At 47.1% G+C, this 20,073-nt stretch overlaps 1 pseudogene; it reads left to right on the top strand.

Annotated features, from left to right (window-relative positions):
* Positions 1-6,928: 6,928 nt before the first annotated feature.
* The window catches only part of LOC121845199, a 75,404-nt pseudogene continuing 62,259 nt past the window's right edge, over positions 6,929-20,073 (top strand).

Genomic DNA, 20,073 nt, shown 5'->3' with positions numbered 1-20,073 from the left:
AAGAAGAGACACTAATATCCTGGGATGACACTAAAGACAGGACTGCTCCTCCTAGAAGAGACACTAATATCCTGGGATGACACTAAAGACAGGACTGCTCCTCCAAGAAGAGACACTAATATCCTGGGATGACACTAAAGACAGGACTGCTCCTCCAGAAGAGACACTAATATCCTGGGATGACACTAAAGACAGGACTGCTCCTCCAAGAAGAGACACTAATATCCTGGGATGACACTAAAGACAGGACTGCTCCTCCTAGAAGAGACACTAATATCCTGGGATGACACTAAAGACAGGACTGCTCCTCCAAGAAGAGACACTAATATCCTGGGATGACACTAAAGACAGGACTGCTCCTCCAAGAAGAGACACTAATATCCTGGGATGACACTAAAGACAGGACTGCTCCTCCAAGAAGAGACACTAATATCCTGGGATGACACTAAAGACAGGACTGCTCCTCCTAGAAGAGACACTAATATCCTGGGATGACACTAAAGACAGGACTGCTCCTCCTAGAAGAGACACTAATATCCTGGGATGACACTAAAGACAGGACTGCTCCTCCTAGAAGAGACACTAATATCCTGGGATGACACTAAAGACAGGACTGCTCCTCCTAGAAGAGACACTAATATCCTGGGATGACACTAAAGACAGGACTGCTCCTCCTAGAAGAGACACTAATATCCTGGGATGACACTAAAGACAGGACTGCTCCTCCTAGAAGAGACACTAATATCCTGGGATGACACTAAAGACAGGACTGCTCCTCCAGAAGAGACACTAATATCCTGGGATGACACTAAAGACAGGACTGCTCCTCCTAGAAGAGACACTAATATCCTGGGATGACACTAAAGACAGGACTGCTCCTCCAAGAAGAGACACTAATATCCTGGGATGACACTAAAGACAGGACTGCTCCTCCTAGAAGAGACACTAATATCCTGGGATGACACTAAAGACAGGACTGCTCCTCCAAGAAGAGACACTAATATCCTGGGATGACACTAAAGACAGGACTGCTCCTCCTAGAAGAGACACTAATATCCTGGGATGACACTAAAGACAGGACTGCTCCTCCAAGAAGAGACACTAATATCCTGGGATGACACTAAAGACAGGACTGCTCCTCCAAGAAGAGACACTAATATCCTGGGATGACACTAAAGACAGGACTGCTCCTCCTAGAAGAGACACTAATATCCTGGGATGACACTAAAGACAGGACTGCTCCTCCTAAGAAGAGACACTAATATCCTGGGATGACACTAAAGACAGGACTGCTCCTCCTAGAAGAGACACTAATATCCTGGGATGACACTAAAGACAGGACTGCTCCTCCTAGAAGAGACACTAATATCCTGGGATGACACTAAAGACAGGACTGCTCCTCCAGAAGAGACACTAATATCCTGGGATGACACTAAAGACAGGACTGCTCCTCCTAGAAGAGACACTAATATCCTGGGATGACACTAAAGACAGGACTGACTGGGATGACACTAAAGACAGGACTGCTCCTCCTAGAAGAGACACTAATATCCTGGGATGACACTAAAGACAGGACTGCTCCTCCTAGAAGAGACACTAATATCCTGGGATGACACTAAAGACAGGACTGCTCCTCCTAGAAGAGACACTAATATCCTGGGATGACACTAAAGACAGGACTGCTCCTCCTAGAAGAGACACTAATATCCTGGGATGACACTAAAGACAGGACTGCTCCTCCTAGAAGAGACACTAATATCCTGGGATGACACTAAAGACAGGACTGCTCCTCCTAGAAGAGACACTAATATCCTGGGATGACACTAAAGACAGGACTGCTCCTCCTAGAAGAGACACTAATATCCTGGGATGACACTAAAGACAGGACTGCTCCTCCAAGAAGAGACACTAATATCCTGGGATGACACTAAAGACAGGACTGCTCCTCCTAGAAGAGACACTAATATCCTGGGATGACACTAAAGACAGGACTGCTCCTCCAAGAAGAGACACTAATATCCTGGGATGACACTAAAGACAGGACTGCTCCTCCTAGAAGAGACACTAATATCCTGGGATGACACTAAAGACAGGACTGCTCCTCCTAGAAGAGACACTAATATCCTGGGATGACACTAAAGACAGGACTGCTCCTCCAAGAAGAGACACTAATATCCTGGGATGACACTAAAGACAGGACTGCTCCTCCAAGAAGAGACACTAATATCCTGGGATGACACTAAAGACAGGACTGCTCCTCCTAGAAGAGACACTAATATCCTGGGATGACACTAAAGACAGGACTGCTCCTCCTAGAAGAGACACTAATATCCTGGGATGACACTAAAGACAGGACTGCTCCTCCTAGAAGAGACACTAATATCCTGGGATGACACTAAAGACAGGACTGCTCCTCCAAGAAGAGACACTAATATCCTGGGATGACACTAAAGACAAAGACATCCTGGGATGACACTAAAGGACTGCTCCTCCTAGAAGAGACACTAATATCCTGGGATGACACTAAAGACAGGACTGCTCCTCCAGAAGAGACACTAATATCCTGGGATGACACTAAAGACAGGACTGCTCCTCCTAGAAGAGACACTAATATCCTGGGATGACACTAAAGACAGGACTGCTCCTCCTAGAAGAGACACTAATATCCTGGGATGACACTAAAGACAGGACTGCTCCTCCAAGAAGAGACACTAATATCCTGGGATGACACTAAAGACAGGACTGCTCCTCCAAGAAGAGACACTAATATCCTGGGATGACACTAAAGACAGGACTGCTCCTCCAAGAAGAGACACTAATATCCTGGGATGACACTAAAGACAGGACTGCTCCTCCTAGAAGAGACACTAATATCCTGGGATGACACTAAAGACAGGACTGCTCCTCCAAGAAGAGACACTAATATCCTGGGATGACACTAAAGACAGGACTGCTCCTCCTAGAAGAGACACTAATATCCTGGGATGACACTAAAGACAGGACTGCTCCTCCTAGAAGAGACACTAATATCCTGGGATGACACTAAAGACAGGACTGCTCCTCCTAGAAGAGACACTAATATCCTGGGATGACACTAAAGACAGGACTGCTCCTCCTAGAAGAGACACTAATATCCTGGGATGACACTAAAGACAGGACTGCTCCTCCAAGAAGAGACACTAATATCCTGGGATGACACTAAAGACAGGACTGCTCCTCCAAGAAGAGACACTAATATCCTGGGATGACACTAAAGACAGGACTGCTCCTCCTAGAAGAGACACTAATATCCTGGGATGACACTAAAGACAGGACTGCTCCTCCAAGAAGAGACACTAATATCCTGGGATGACACTAAAGACAGGACTGCTCCTCCTAGAAGAGACACTAATATCCTGGGATGACACTAAAGACAGGACTGCTCCTCCTAGAAGAGACACTAATATCCTGGGATGACACTAAAGACAGGACTGCTCCTCCAAGAAGAGACACTAATATCCTGGGATGACACTAAAGACAGGACTGCTCCTCCTAAGAAGAGACACTAATATCCTGGGATGACACTAAAGACAGGACTGCTCCTCCTAGAAGAGACACTAATATCCTGGGATGACACTAAAGACAGGACTGCTCCTCCTAAGAAGAGACACTAATATCCTGGGATGACACTAAAGACAGGACTGCTCCTCCAAGAAGAGACACTAATATCCTGGGATGACACTAAAGACAGGACTGCTCCTCCTAGAAGAGACACTAATATCCTGGGATGACACTAAAGACAGGACTGCTCCTCCACTAATAAGACACTAAAGACACTGCTCCTCCAAAGAGACACTATCCTGGGATGACACTAAAGACAGGACTGCTCCTCCTAGAAGAGACACTAATATCCTGGGATGACACTAAAGACATCCTGATGACACTCAGGACTGCTCCTCCAGGACTGCTCACTCCTGCTCCTCCAAGAAGAGACACTAATATCCTGGGATGACACTAAAGACAGGACTGCTCCTCCAAGAAGAGACACTAATATCCTGGGATGACACTAAAGACAGGACTGCTCCTCCTAGAAGAGACACTAATATCCTGGGATGACACTAAAGACAGGACTGCTCCTCCTAGAAGAGACACTAATATCCTGGGATGACACTAAAGACAGGACTGCTCCTCCTAGAAGAGACACTAATATCCTGGGATGACACTAAAGACAGGACTGCTCCTCCAGAAGAGACACTAATATCCTGGGATGACACTAAAGACAGGACTGCTCCTCCTAGAAGAGACACTAATATCCTGGGATGACACTAAAGACAGGACTGCTCCTCCTAGAAGAGACACTAATATCCTGGGATGACACTAAAGACAGGACTGCTCCTCCTAGAAGAGACACTAATATCCTGGGATGACACTAAAGACAGGACTGCTCCTCCTAGAAGAGACACTAATATCCTGGGATGACACTAAAGACAGGACTGCTCCTCCAAGAAGAGACACTAATATCCTGGGATGACACTAAAGACAGGACTGCTCCTCCAAGAAGAGACACTAATATCCTGGGATGACACTAAAGACAGGACTGCTCCTCCAAGAAGAGACACTAATATCCTGGGATGACACTAAAGACAGGACTGCTCCTCCAAGAAGAGACACTAATATCCTGGGATGACACTAAAGACAGGACTGCTCAGTCTTGTTGTGTTTAATCCACAGTTTGAAAAGTATGAGAAATAGTGCTGTCTGCAAGTTTACAAATCATTTAAAATAATATGAGCTGGCGCACACCCAGAAAAATAATTTTGTGTGGAGGTGCTGACTATCACCAACGTTTGGGCTTCAGGACACAGAGATGCCGAAATGTTGGTGATTTACCCAATAAATGACTGGGAGTTTATATGTGGAGTGTGCGACGCTCCAGAGAGACAATAACGTAAGCATATACTGTAAATACAGTATGTGAATATACTGTATCAGAATGTTTTTAAACATTTTGTGTTATTCTCGACAGTTGTTAAATGCATTGTATCCACATTTGTGGTTGTATTGTGTTTTTGAATTGTCAAATAAATCAAACACAAACAAAATAAAGTAGGCTAAATATAAATATAATTGCTAGAACCGGCATCCCCATTCAAGTCAATGAGACATACTGGTGCACTGGACATAGAATCAGGAATTCTATTTCTATCTCTTGATCATGTATCATACCTGTATTGTAGAGTAACATACGGTCAGTACATGTACAGTCTTCGTGGCCTCTGCAAATACATTCCTCTGCTGCCACCTGCTGTTTCTATGTATAGACAGCAACAGCATATTATATCCATATATACAACCTCCTTGGCCTTAGAAAAGACAGAGTAGGGTATCAGCTGACCCTACCCCAATCCTAACCTTAACCATAGTGGGGAAAATGCAAAACTGACCCAAGATCAGTGTCTAGGGGAAACTTCCCCCCAGAGCTATAAAGACTCTGCTGCCCCCTCTGTGTTCATGTATTAGTGCTCCTCTCACTAGTTTGACTGTGACCATGCAGGCCAGACGGGCTCCCCCTTCTGTTGCAGTTCAGCTTGTGCTACTCAGTGTAGGATGGTGTGCGTTCCAATAACATCTCCCTTCTCCTGAAGTGTACACTTGTTCACTAGTTCCCACAAATCCCCCATCACACACAAAAAAATTGATACTACTATCACTTTTCATACCCTTTTACATGTATTTCGTGATTTGACCACTTAGGGGCACCATTGTAACATGAACGGTATGCGTAATTGTATGCCATGCGTAATGGTGCTAGAGGGGTCATGTTACAAATAAATCGTTATTTACCTGAATTTAATGACAATAAAATCATTGCGTTGTCATTATGGTACAATTGAGTCCTTTCCGACACAACAAAACAACCTCCTAACTATTTTTGGTGAGGTCGCCATTTTGGACACTTGAGACACCCAGCGAGCACACTGATTGGTCGATTACATGCGGAGTCCTCATACCTGGACACCCATCCCGTGCTAAACGGCAGCATTTCCACAGCATGCGCTTGATTAGGCTACTCAGTGAGAAAGGACCCCTTCTTAGACCACTCTTCAAGAGCCGCGCTCTTATAATGACAGCCCCAGAAAAACTCGTTGATTTCTAGGGAGGGAGGTGCTATTACGCACCAAACGAGTGTCCTATCCAATTATCTGTAAACCCGGCTTGTGTTTTAATTGAATCCTTATTCCCGAACCGGTTGTTATGGATGGAGGTCGAGAGAGGGGTTAGTTAGTGCCTGTTGCTCTTTCCTGGTGCAGCATGTTGCACGGGGGGTCTCTCGCTTTATCAGTCCTCAGGATGGGCAAATTGGAGGGATTGAGGACGCTGCGCTGCCAACAAGAATAATTCACTCGTTTTCGGAGAGACGATACGACTAGCGGATATCTTGGCTCCACCATTCAATACGTTCGCCTGGGTCGATAATTTAGGCTATTTTTAGGAAGAGTTTGCCATTATTACATGTGAAGTTCAATGCTGGAATATAATTTTTAATACGGAGTGTTTTCTTGTGTTTGGAGCGTTTTTGTGTGTGAAGAACCTGCAGAGCAACTTTTGGAACATATTACGCATACGCAGAGGATGGTGTTTTACATGTAGAGTGAAAGATTCGCTCTGCGCTCTGTTGGGTCATTATTGTATTACATTTTTGTATGTTTTCTGCTTTGCTAACTATATTCAAGAACAAAATAGGTTTAAAGTCCTGGACTGCAGGAGAAATGGCCAGCGAACTGAAACCACGGCTTTGTATCATGACAAAGAGTGAGAACGGGTATGGGTTTCACTTGCACGGTGAGAAGGGGAAGAACGGCCAGTTCATTCGCAAAGTTGAGCCCGCGTCGTCAGCCGAAGCTTCGGGGCTGCGCCCGGGGACCGTGTCATTGAGGTGAACGGGGAAATGTGGAGAAAGATACGCACCAAAGATACGCACCATCAAGTGAGTATAGCACATCACGAACTGTCCAACTCCATCCGGTTTTCTCTGTCAGTGGTCTACATCGACATGTTTAATATGCGCCAGCAGCACACCACCCAGTATACCACTGCTGGCTTTAACCAGCAGCACACCACCCAGTATACCACTGCTGGCTTTAACCAGCAGCACACCACCCTGCATACCACTGCTGGCTTTAACCAGCAGCACACCACCCTGCATACCACTGCTGGCTTTAACCAGCAGCACACCGCCCTGCATACCGCTGCTGGCTTTAACCAGCAGCACACCAGCTGGCTTTAGCAGCACCGCCCACTGCATACCACTGCTGGCTTTAACCAGCAGCACACCACCCCCTGCATACCACTGCTGGCTTTAACCAGCAGCACACCACCCTGCATACCGCTGCTGGCACACCACCCTTAACCAGCAGCAGCAGCACACCACCCTGCATACCGCTGCTGGCTTTAACCAGCAGCACACCACCTGCTGGCTGCAGCACACCACTGCTGGCTTTAACCAGCAGCACACCACCCTGCATACCGCTGCTGGCTTTAACCAGCAGCAGCACACCACCCTGCATACCACTGCTGGCTGCATACCACTGCTGGCTTTAACCAGCAGCACACCACACCGCTGCTGGCTTTAACCAGCAGCACACCACCCTGCATACCGCTGCTGGCATTAACCAGCAGCACACCACCCTGCAAAAATAATGCCCGAGGGCAGTCCTTGGGGACATTGCCCTGTGTAGGGTGCTATCTTTTGGATGGGACGTTAAACGGGTGTCCTGACTCTCTGTGGTCACTAAAGATCCCATGACACTTATTTTCAGAGTAGAGGTGTTAATCCTAGTGTCCTGGCTAAATTCCCAATCTAACCATCATGGCCACCTAACCATCCCCAGTTTACAATTGGCTCGTTCATCCCCCCTCCTCTGCCCTGTAACTATTCCCCAGGTCGTTGCTGTAAATGAGAATGTGTTCCCAAACCCTTCCTCCCTAGTCCCTTACCCCGTGCCGCTCGGCAGTAAGTCATCACTGGCGGAGACAGACGTCTACTGGGAGGCCTGGGACAAGGGAGACCCACTTTAGACACTTCAACAAAGAGGCTGACATGATGTAGGGTCCAGCTACTCTAGAGAGTGTTGGTGTTTCTGTCTCCCATCACCCCCTATTCCCTGTAGTTCACTACTTCATTATCATGTCAATTATCATGTTATTACTCTCATTCTCTTTCTCTCCCTGTCTTACGTTTTCATCCTCTCCTTTGTTCCATTCCATTCAAAGGGCTTTATTGGCATAGGAAACATATGTTTATATTGCCAAAGCAAGTGAACTAGATAATAAACAACAGAGTAATATATACAATTTAAAAATGAACAGTAACACTCACAAGTTTCAAATATCCACATTTCAAATGTCATATTATGGCTATGTACAGTGTTATAATGATGTGCAATAATGATCTCCCTCTCCCCACAGGTGGTGCAGAGGATCAAGGCGGTGGAGCATGAGACCAGACTGCTGGTGGTAGACCGGGAGACGGACGAGTACCTCCGCAGCCTGCGCCTCGTCTGCACCGAGGAGATGGCTGTCCGTCTGGGGGGACCCACCTCTGTGTCCCCTGCCTCACCCCCAGCCTCACCACCCCCCTCCTCGCCCCCGGCCTCCTCGCCCCCAGCCAAGAGAGAGAACGGCTCCGTGTCCAAGCTGCCCACTACCCTGACCAGAGAGGTACCCAAGCCCACGCGAAGGTCTCCGTCGCGGGCCGCCAAGAAGGTGCGTACCCCCTCGGTTGAGACTCAATGGATGTTTACTTTGTAGGGGCGTTGTGGTGGTGGGTTAGTGCTGGACTGGAACAAAAGCTTCCACATGCACAAACACACACCAGAGACCACCAGCTGACATAGATACATGCTTTTTACACTGGAGTAGGGCTGTGTTCTTGTGTTCTTGGCTGGAACAAAATCCTGCACTCATATCTGCACATCAGAGATGGACTGAAGGCTCCTGGATCAGGGGATGGTATTTCGGGGATTATGGCTGATGTTAGGGGATGTTCGAGAGAACATACAGTACTTACTTAGGCCTTTGAATTCCTTATGGAATTCCACGCTTCCTATCTCTTCCAAACCCTTCTGTCCTGCACCATTCCTTCAAGGTGTTGATACGTCACCCCCACATTCTTCATGTCTTGTTCTGTGTCACCACTCCAGCTGTTCTTGGGTCTTCCTCTCTTGCTTTCACCCTGTGGGTTCCAGGTAAGATTGAGTTCAAGGGTAGCTCAAGGGTAGCTAAACCCGAACTGCTATCTGCTATCTGCACAGTACCATGCTGTCATCGTGTGCTGGTATTTGAATGTGGGTCAGCATTCTCTCGCTGTAGCAGCCAGAGAAGCCGATGTATAACATCTGATTGCCTTTAGTCACAGATCTAGGGTCAGTCTATCTTCCCCAAATCATAACCTACACTATTAGGGGGAGATAGACACAGATCTAAGGTAAATTTGTATAAGGGTGACTCCCTCCTATACCCGCTTAGATCTGATTACCTGGGTCTTGTTTTTTGAGCTGGCTGACTGAGCTCCAACCTGATCTGATGGCCTAGATTAGATTAGACCTGTCCTCTATTTGAAGGGAGCCCTGTCCAAGACCTGTCAACACACAGTAGTCATAATGTGTGTGTGTGTGTGTGTGTGTGTGTGTGTGTGTCAGATGGCAGGATTGGTTCCAGACTTCTTGTAGTTTCAATGGTCAGAAAGGCACTCAAAGGTCAAGGGTCATTACATCACAGTGGTTAGGATTCTGACCCAATGGACAATGCAGCAATTCTCCCTGTGCTTGCCAAGTACCTCAGTGACATCCTGTGGCTGTAGAAACTACTATCCACACAGTATTACAGTAGACCTCAAGTGTAGAAGTGCTGGGCTAGGATCAGTTTAGTGTTTTAGATCATAATAAATAAATAACAATAAATAAGATGGATGGACAGGGGGACCTGATCCTAGATCAGCCCTCCTACTCTGTAAAGCTTTATGAATAGGGACCCTTGGGTGAACATGTTCTGGTGAATGGTTGTATGTGCAGATGTCTGAAATATGATAGCCCTAGCTTATAGCCCTGGGCTGCAAACCGTTTGTTTTCTCAAATCTAGTTCAAGTATTGCATGTTGATTTGTAAAACATTTCCGTTGGGTCCCTGTCTTCCTGACAATCTACTCTGCTATTGTTTTCATCTGCAAGAGGAGCCTCCTCTGCTTCTGTTTCATGCATTCAACAGAACATGTGTTTTCACTTACGCTCATCTTGCCAATTGGTTCACGATGCAGAACTCTTATTTCTACAAAAGCACTGACAAGGCCAATCAGTGTGTGGGGGGGGGGTGCGTGTGGTGTATGTGTGCACGCGTGCATGCAGTGTGTGTGTGTGTGTTTAGCCTTTGCTCAGCTGCGATCGCTTTGTGAGCCGTGGAGAGAAATCCCAGCAGCCTGAGGGGCCAGAAGGCCTAACTAAGTTTCAGGAAATGTATCCCCCCCCACACCCCTCCCTCTCTCTCTCAATCTCTCTCTGCCCAAGCTTGCCTGAAGAGAACATAAAATACACAGAGACCCCAGAAACAAATCCTTTCCAAGTGGAGAGGAGGAAAGGAGAGGAAAGGAGAGGAAAGGACCGAGTTTGGGAAACCCTGCACAACAGCCAGTCAGTGGGCCAGTGTAGGGTAGTGTGGATGTCTGGAGGACACGCACACTCACACTCTCATGTATGCACGGCACGCACACTCACACATGTATGCACGGCACGCACACACACTCACACACTCATGTATGCACGGCACGCAAACTCACACTCATGTATGCACGGCACGCACACTCACACTCTCATGTATGCACGGCACACTCACACTCTCATGCATGCACGGCACACTCACACACACATGTATGCACGGCACGCACACAACACTCACACTCTCATGTATGCACGGCACGCACACTCACACACTCATGTATGCACGGCACACTCACACACTCATGTATGCACGGCACACACACTCACACACATGTATGCACGGCACACTCACACACATGTATGCACGGCACGCACACACACTCACATTCTCATGTATGCACGGCACGCACACTCACACTCGTATGCACGGCACGCACACACACACACACTCATGTATGCACGGCACGCACACACACTCATGTATGCACGGCACGCACACTCACACTCATGTATGCACGGCACACACACTCACACATGTATGCACGGCACACACACTCACACACATGTATGCACGGCACACTCACACACGTATGCACGGCACGCACACAACACTCACACTCTCATGTATGCACGGCACGCACACTCACACTCATGTATGCACGGCACACTCACACACACATGTATGCACGGCACACACACTCACACACATGTATGCACGGCACACTCACACACATGTATGCACGGCACGCACACACACTCACACACTCATGTATGCACGGCACGCACACTCACACTCATGTATGCACGGCACGCACACTCACACTCATGTATGCACGGCACACACACTCACACTCATGTATGCACGGCACACACACTCACACACATGTATGCACGGCACACTCACACACATGTATGCACGGCACGCACACAACACTCACACTCATGTATGCACGGCACGCACACTCACACTCATGTATGCACGGCACACTCACACACTCATGTATGCACGGCACGCACACTCACACTCATGTATGCACGGCACGCACACTCATGTATGCACGGCACACACACTCACACACATGTATGCACGGCACACTCACACACATGTATGCACGGCACGCACACACACACACACACACTCATGTATGCACGGCACGCACACACACTCATGTATGCACACACACACTCATGTATGCACGGCACACACACACACTCATGTATGCACGGCACACACACACACACACTCATGTATGCACGGCACACACACACACTCTCATGTATGCACGGCACGCACACTCACACTCATGTATGCACGGCACACACACTCACACACATGTATGCACGGCACACTCACACACATGTATGCACGGCACGCACACACACACTCTCACGTAGGACTAGGGTCCTGCAGCTGGACATGTCTACGGTAATGTGTAACAAGCTGTGGGTGGACGAGGAGATGATTTTTCCTGTTTCATCACAAAGGGATCAAAGTGTGATATGTGCATGCATGCGTGTGTGTCCACTCTAATCCACAGAGCTAAAATAATGTATTTATTTGTTGATATAGTTTAGTTGGTGGCCAGGACTCATTATAAAATATTAAGGGGACAGTATCCGGTCTGCAGCCTTCAGCTGACCCCAATGCCTGTACTCTGTCAGTGTCCCAACTTAGAGTCCATGTTTTATAAGAGATGGATTTCAGTCTAGATATGCAATATAAAACATGGACCATGCATCTGTAACTTCCATTGCAGACTCCAGAGGCTGACGTAGAGAGTGGGGGGGTACGACTGGAACGTCCCTCCTAGCTATCAGTACCAGCCGTCTGTCTCACACCCTGTCTCCCACACACGTCTGTTTTCCCTCCTTGGCCTCCGCTGTGGTCCATAAAACAGACGTGGAAACGTCTGACCAGCTGGATGGATGGGGGAACAGGGAGGGAGGGGCTCTGTAGCAGGGCAGCAGTCTTTCACAGGATGGCTGCTTAACCACAGAGCAGTTCTGATCAGTTTTAGATGTGACTGTTTAGTCTACTCAGTTATCTAGAACTCTAAAGGACCTCTCTTTTCCTCTCTTCTCTACTGTGTATGCAGTGAGCCCAGTTTGCTACAGTAAGTGTTGTCAGGGCAGCCAGACTCCTAGGGTTACCTTGAATTCCAGGACTTCCTGGGGGGAGGAGTCGAGGGAGGAGCAGAGGGATTAGGCTCCAGTCTGCAGCCCAGTCTGTTCTGGGGCTGGGAAGTAGTGCAGGCAGCGCCTCTACAGAGCTCCACAGACCCCCTGTCACCAACCATAATCACTAACACATTCGCCTAATGTGTGTGTGTGTGTGTGTATGTTCATGTGTGCACGCGTGTGTGTGTCTGCATATGTGCATGTGTGCATTACTGCCTGCGTACGTGGGTGTATGCATGCTTGTCTGTATGTCCACATGCCACCTTTTGCATCAGTGCATCTGTGTGTGTAGAAGTCATACGATTCTCACTGGGGTTTTCTGGGTTTGATCTCCCTTCATCTTCTGGTTTCCTTTTCCCTGCATTCCTCTACTGTTTACACTCCTGTAGATTTGAGAGACGGCTAAGAGAGTCCAGAAGAAGAGATTAACTCAGAACCAACTGATTTCAGGCTGTACTGACTGTGACTGTACTGTAGCTGTACTGACTGAGTGACTAGCTGTTCTGACTGAGTGACTGTACTGGCTGTGGGACTGTAGCTGTACTGACTGTGTGACTGTACTGGCTGTGGGACTGTACCTGTACTGACTGTGACTGTACTGGCTGTGGGACTGTATCTGTTCTGACTGTGTGACTGTACTGGCTGTGTGACTGTAGCTGTACTGACTGTGTGACTGTACTGACTGTGACTGTACTGGCTGTGGGACTGTAGCTGTGCTGACTGTGGGACTGTATCTGTTCTGACTGTGTGACTGTACTAGCTGTGTGACTGTAGCTGTACTGACTGTGTGACTGTACTGACTGTGACTGTACTGGCTGTGGGACTGTAGCTGTACTGACTGTGTGACTGTACTGACTGTGTGACTGTACTGGCTGTGGGACTGTATCTGTTCTGGCTGTGGGACTGTAGCTGTACTGACTGTGACTGTACTGACTGTGTGACTGTACTGGCTGTGGGACTGTAGCTGTGCTGACTGTGTGACTGTACTGGCTGTGGGACTGTAGCTGTACTGACTATGTGGCTGTACTGACTAGAGGTCGACCGATTTTAAAAATAATTTTAAAAATGTATTTGTAATAATGACAATTACAACAATACTGAATTAACACTTATTTTAACTTAATATAATACATAAATAAAATAAATTTAGCCTCAAATAAATAATCAAACATGTTCAATTTGGTTTAAATCCTGAAAAAACAAAGTGTTGGAGAAGAAAGTAAAAGTGCATTATGTGCCATGTAAGAAAGCTAATGTTTTAGTTCCTTGCTCAGAACATGAGAACATATGAAAGCTGGTGGTTCCTTTTAACATGAGTCTTCAATATTCCCAGGTAAGAAGTTTTAGGTTGTAGTTATTATAGGAATTATAGGACTATTTCTCTCTATACCATTTGTATTTCATTAACCTTTGATTATTGGATGTTCTTATAAGCACTTTAGTATTGCCAGTGTAACAATATAGCTTCCGTCCCTCTCCTCGCTCCTCCCTGGGCTCGAATCAGGAACACATCGACAACAGCCACCCTCGAAGCAGCGTTATCCATGCAGAGCAAGGGGAACAACCACTCCAAGTCTCAGAGCGAGTGACGTTGGATGCGCACTGTGTGAAGAAGCAGTGCGGCTTGGTTGGGTTGTGTATCGGAGGACGCATGACTTTCAACCTTTGTCTCTGCGCGGGAGTTGTAGCGATGAGACAAGATAGTAGCTACTAAAACAATTGGATACCACGAAATTGGGGGGGGGGAGAAAGGCATTGATGTTTATGGTTAGGTACACATTGGAGCAAGGACAGTCCTTTTTCGCGAATACACACCGCATCGATTATATGCAACGCTGGACCCGCTAGGTAAACTAGTAATATCATCAACCATGTGTAGTTAACTAGTGATAATGATTGATTGTTTTTTATAAGATAAGTTTAATGCTAGCTAGCAACTTACTAGTTAACTGGAAGGTTGCAAGATTGAATCCCCGAGCTGACAAGGTAAAACTCTGTCATTCATCCCCTGAACAAGGCAGTTAACCCACCGTTCCTAGGCCGTCATTGAAAATAAGAATGTGTTCTTAATTGACTTGCCTAGTTAAATAAAGGTGTAAAAATAAATGTTTTACATCAGTCAAATCGGTGTCCAAAAATACATATTTCCAATTGTTATGAAAACTTGAAATCGGCCCTATTTAATCGGTCGACCTCTAGTACTGACTGTGTGACTGTATCGTAGCTGCACTGACTGAGTGACTGTATCGTAGCTGCACTGACTGAGTGACTGTATCGTAGCTGCACTGACTGAGTGACTGTATCGTAGCCGTACTGACTGAGTGACTGTATCGTAGCCGTACTGACTGAGTGACTGTATCGTAGCCGTACTGACTGAGTGACTGTATCGTAGCCGTACTGACTGAGTGACTGTATCGTAGCCGTACTGACTGAGTGACTGTATCGTAGCAGTACTGACTGAGTGACTGTATCGTAGCCGTACTGACTGAGTGACTGTATCGTGCAGTACTGACTGAGTGACTGTATCGTAGCCGTACTGACTGAGTGACTGTATCGTAGCCGTACTGACTGAGTGACTGTATCGTAGCCGTACTGACTGAGTGACTGTATCGTAGCCGTACTGACTGAGTGACTGACTGTAGCTGCACTGACTGAGTGACTGTAGCTGCACTGACTGACTGAGTGACTGTAGCTGCACTGAATGACTGAGTGACTGTAGCTGCACTGACTGACTGAGTGACTGTAGCTGCACTGACTGACTGAGTGACTGTAGCTGCACTGACTGAGTGACTGTAGCTGCACTGACTGACTGAGTGACTGTAGCTGCACTGACTGACTGAGTGACTGTAGCTGCACTGACTGACTGAGTGACTGTAGCTGCACTGACTGACTGAGTGACTGTAGCTGCACTGACTGACTGAGTGACTGTAGCTGCACTGACTGACTGAGTGACTGTAGCTGCACTGACTGACTGAGTGACTGTAGCTGCACTGACTGACTGAGTGACTGTAGCTGCACTGACTGAGTGACTGTATCTGCTGCACTGACTGAGTGACTGTATCTGTACTGACTGTGACTATAGCTGTACTGACTGTGTGATTATAGCTGTACTGACTGTGTGACTATAGCTGTATTGACTGTGTGACTGTATCTGTACTGACCGTGTGACTATAGCTGTACTGATTGTGTGACTGTAGCTGTACTGACTGTGTGACTATAGCTGTACTGACTGTGTGACTGTAGCTGTACTGACTGTAGCTGTACTGACTGTGTGACTATAGCTGTACTGACTGTGTGACTGTATCTGTACTGACTGTGTGACTGTATCTGTACTGACTGTGCCTATAGCTGTACTGACTGTGTGACTGTATCTGTACTGACTGTGTGACTGTATCTGTACTGACTGTGTGACTGTATCTGTACTGACTGTGTGACTGTATCTGTACTGATTGTGTGACTATAGCTGTACTGATTGTGTGACTGTAGCTGTACTGACTGTGTGACTATATCTGTACTGACTGTGTGACTATATCTGTACTGACTGTGATTATAGCTGTACTGACTGTGTGACTGTATCTGTACTGACTGTGTGACTATATCTGTACTGACTGTGATTATAGCTGTACTGACTGTGTGACTGTATCTGTACTGACTGTGTGACTGTATCTGTACTGACTGAGTGACTGTATCGTAGCCGTACTGACTGACTGTAGCTGCACTGACTGAGTGACTGTATCGTGCTGCACTGACTGAGTGACTGTAGCTGCACTGACTGAGTGACTGTAGCTGCACTGACTGAGTGACTGTAGCTGCACTGACTGAGTGACTGTAGCTGACTGACTGTAGCTGCACTGACTGACTGAGTGACTGTAGCTGCACTGACTGACTGAGTGACTGTAGCTGCACTGACTGAGTGACTGTATCGTAGCTGCACTGACTGAGTGACTGTATCTGCTGCACTGACTGAGTGACTGTATCTGCTGCACTGACTGAGTGACTGTATCTGCTGCACTGACTGAGTGACTGTATCGTAGCTGCACTGACTGAGTGACTGTATCGTAGCTGCACTGACTGACTGAGTGACTGTAGCTGCACTGACTGACTGAGTGACTGTAGCTGCACTGACTGACTGAGTGACTGTAGCTGCACTGACTGAGTGACTGTAGCTGCACTGACTGAGTGACTGTAGCTGCACTGACTGAGTGACTGTATCTTAGCTGCACTGACTGAGTGACTGTATCGTAGCTGCACTGACTGTGACTATAGCTGTACTGACTGTAGCTGTACTGACTGTGTGACTGTAGCTGTACTGACTGTGACTATAGCTGTACTGACTGTAGCTGTACTGACTGTGTGACTATAGCTGTACTGACTGTGTGACTATAGCTGTACCGACTGTGTGACTGTAGCTGTACTGACTGTAACTGTACTGACTGTGTGACTATAGCTGTACTGACTGTGTGACTGTATCTGTACTGACTGTGTGACTGTATCTGTACTGACTGTGACTATAGCTGTACTGACTGTGTGATTATAGCTGTACTGACTGTGTGACTAAAGCTGTATTGACTGTGTGACTGTATCTGTACTGACCGTGTGACTATAGCTGTACTGATTGTGTGACTGTAGCTGTACTGACTGTGTGACTATAGCTGTACTGACTGTGTGACTGTAGCTGTACTGACTGTAGCTGTACTGACTGTGTGACTATAGCTGTACTGACTGTGTGACTGTATCTGTACTGACTGTGTGACTGTATCTGTACTGACTGTGACTATAGCTGTACTGACTGTGTGATTATAGCTGTACTGACTGTGTGACTAAAGCTGTATTGACTGTGTGACTGTATCTGTACTGACCGTGTGACTATAGCTGTACTGATTGTGTGACTGTAGCTGTACTGACTGTGTGACTATAGCTGTACTGACTGTGTGACTGTAGCTGTACTGACTGTAGCTGTACTGACTGTGTGACTATAGCTGTACTGACTGTGTGACTGTATCTGTACTGACTGTGTGACTGTATCTGTACTGACTGTGCCTATAGCTGTACTGACTGTGTGACTGTATCTGTACTGACTGTGTGACTGTATCTGTACTGACTGTGTGACTGTATCTGTACTGACTGTGTGACTGTATCTGTACTGACTGTGTGACTGTATCTGTACTGATTGTGTGACTATAGCTGTACTGATTGTGTGACTGTAGCTGTACTGACTGTGTGACTATATCTGTACTGACTGTGTGACTATATCTGTACTGACTGTGATTATAGCTGTACTGACTGTGTGACTGTATCTGTACTGACTGTGTGACTGTATCTGTACTGACTGTGTGACTGTATCTGTACTGACTGTGTGACTGTAGCTGTACTGACTGAGTGACTGTATCGCTGTACTGACTGAGTGACTGTATCGTAGCTGTACTGACTGAGTGACTGTATCGTAGCTGTACTGACTGACTGTAGCTGACTGACTGAGTGACTGTAGCTGCACTGACTGAGTGACTGTAGCTGCACTGACTGAGTGACTGTAGCTGCACTGACTGACTGAGTGACTGTAGCTGCACTGACTGAGTGACTGTATCGTAGCTGCACTGACTGAGTGACTGTATCGTAGCTGCACTGACTGAGTGACTGTAGCTGCACTGACTGACTGAGTGACTGTAGCTGCACTGACTGACTGAGTGACTGTAGCTGCACTGACTGACTGAGTGACTGTAGCTGCACTGACTGACTGAGTGACTGTAGCTGCACTGACTGAGTGACTGTAGCTGCACTGACTGAGTGACTGTATCGTAGCTGCACTGACTGAGTGACTGTAGCTGTACTGACTGTAGCTGTACTGACTGTGTGACTGTAGCTGTACTGACTGTGTGACTATAGCTGTACTGACTGTGTGACTATAGCTGTACCGACTGTGTGACTGTAGCTGTACTGACTGTAACTGTACTGACTGTGTGACTATAGCTGTACTGACTGTGTGACTGTATCTGTACTGACTGTGTGACTGTATCTGTACTGACTGTGACTATAGCTGTACTGACTGTGTGATTATAGCTGTACTGACTGTGTGACTAAAGCTGTATTGACTGTGTGACTGTATCTGTACTGACCGTGTGACTATAGCTGTACTGATTGTGTGACTAGCTGTACTGACTGTGTGACTATAGCTGTACTGACTGTGTGACTGTAGCTGTACTGACTGTAGCTGTACTGACTGTGTGACTATAGCTGTACTGACTGTGTGACTGTATCTGTACTGACTGTGTGACTGTATCTGTACTGACTGTGCCTATAGCTGTACTGACTGTGTGACTGTATCTGTACTGACTGTGTGACTGTATCTGTACTGACTGTGTGACTATATCTGTACCGACTGTGTGACTATATCTGTACTGACTGTGATTATAGCTGTATTGACTGTGTGACTGTATCTGTACTGACTGTGTGACTGTATCGTAGCTGCACTGACTGAGTGACTGTAGCTGCACTGACTGAGTGACTGTATCGTAGCTGCACTGACTGAGTGACTGTAGCTGCACTGACTGACTGAGTGACTGTAGCTGCACTGACTGACTGAGTGACTGTAGCTGCACTGACTGACTGAGTGACTGTAGCTGCACTGACTGACTGAGTGACTGTAGCTGCACTGACTGACTGAGTGACTGTAGCTGCACTGACTGACTGAGTGACTGTAGCTGCACTGACTGAGTGACTGTATCGTAGCTGCACTGACTGAGTGACTGTAGCTGCACTGACTGAGTGACTGTATCGTAGCTGCACTGACTGAGTGACTGTATCGTAGCTGCACTGACTGACTGAGTGACTGTAGCTGCACTGACTGACTGAGTGACTGTAGCTGCACTGACTGACTGAGTGACTGTAGCTGCACTGACTGACTGTGACTGTAGCTGCACTGACTGACTGAGTGACTGTAGCTGCACTGACTGACTGAGTGACTGTAGCTGCACTGACTGACTGAGTGACTGTAGCTGCACTGACTGACTGAGTGACTGTAGCTGCACTGACTGACTGAGTGACTGTAGCTGCACTGACTGAGTGACTGTATCGTAGCTGCACTGACTGAGTGACTGTATCTGTACTGACTGTGACTATAGCTGTACTGACTGTGTGATTATAGCTGTACTGACTGTGTGACTAAAGCTGTATTGACTGTGTGACTGTATCTGTACTGACCGTGTGAC

Source organism: Oncorhynchus tshawytscha, unplaced genomic scaffold, assembly GCF_018296145.1.
Source record: "Oncorhynchus tshawytscha isolate Ot180627B unplaced genomic scaffold, Otsh_v2.0 Un_contig_5276_pilon_pilon, whole genome shotgun sequence".
In the NCBI taxonomy this organism is placed as follows: Eukaryota; Metazoa; Chordata; class Actinopteri; order Salmoniformes; family Salmonidae; genus Oncorhynchus; species Oncorhynchus tshawytscha.
Note: the sequence above shows the minus strand (reverse complement) of the source record. Positions and strands in the feature narration are given on the sequence as shown.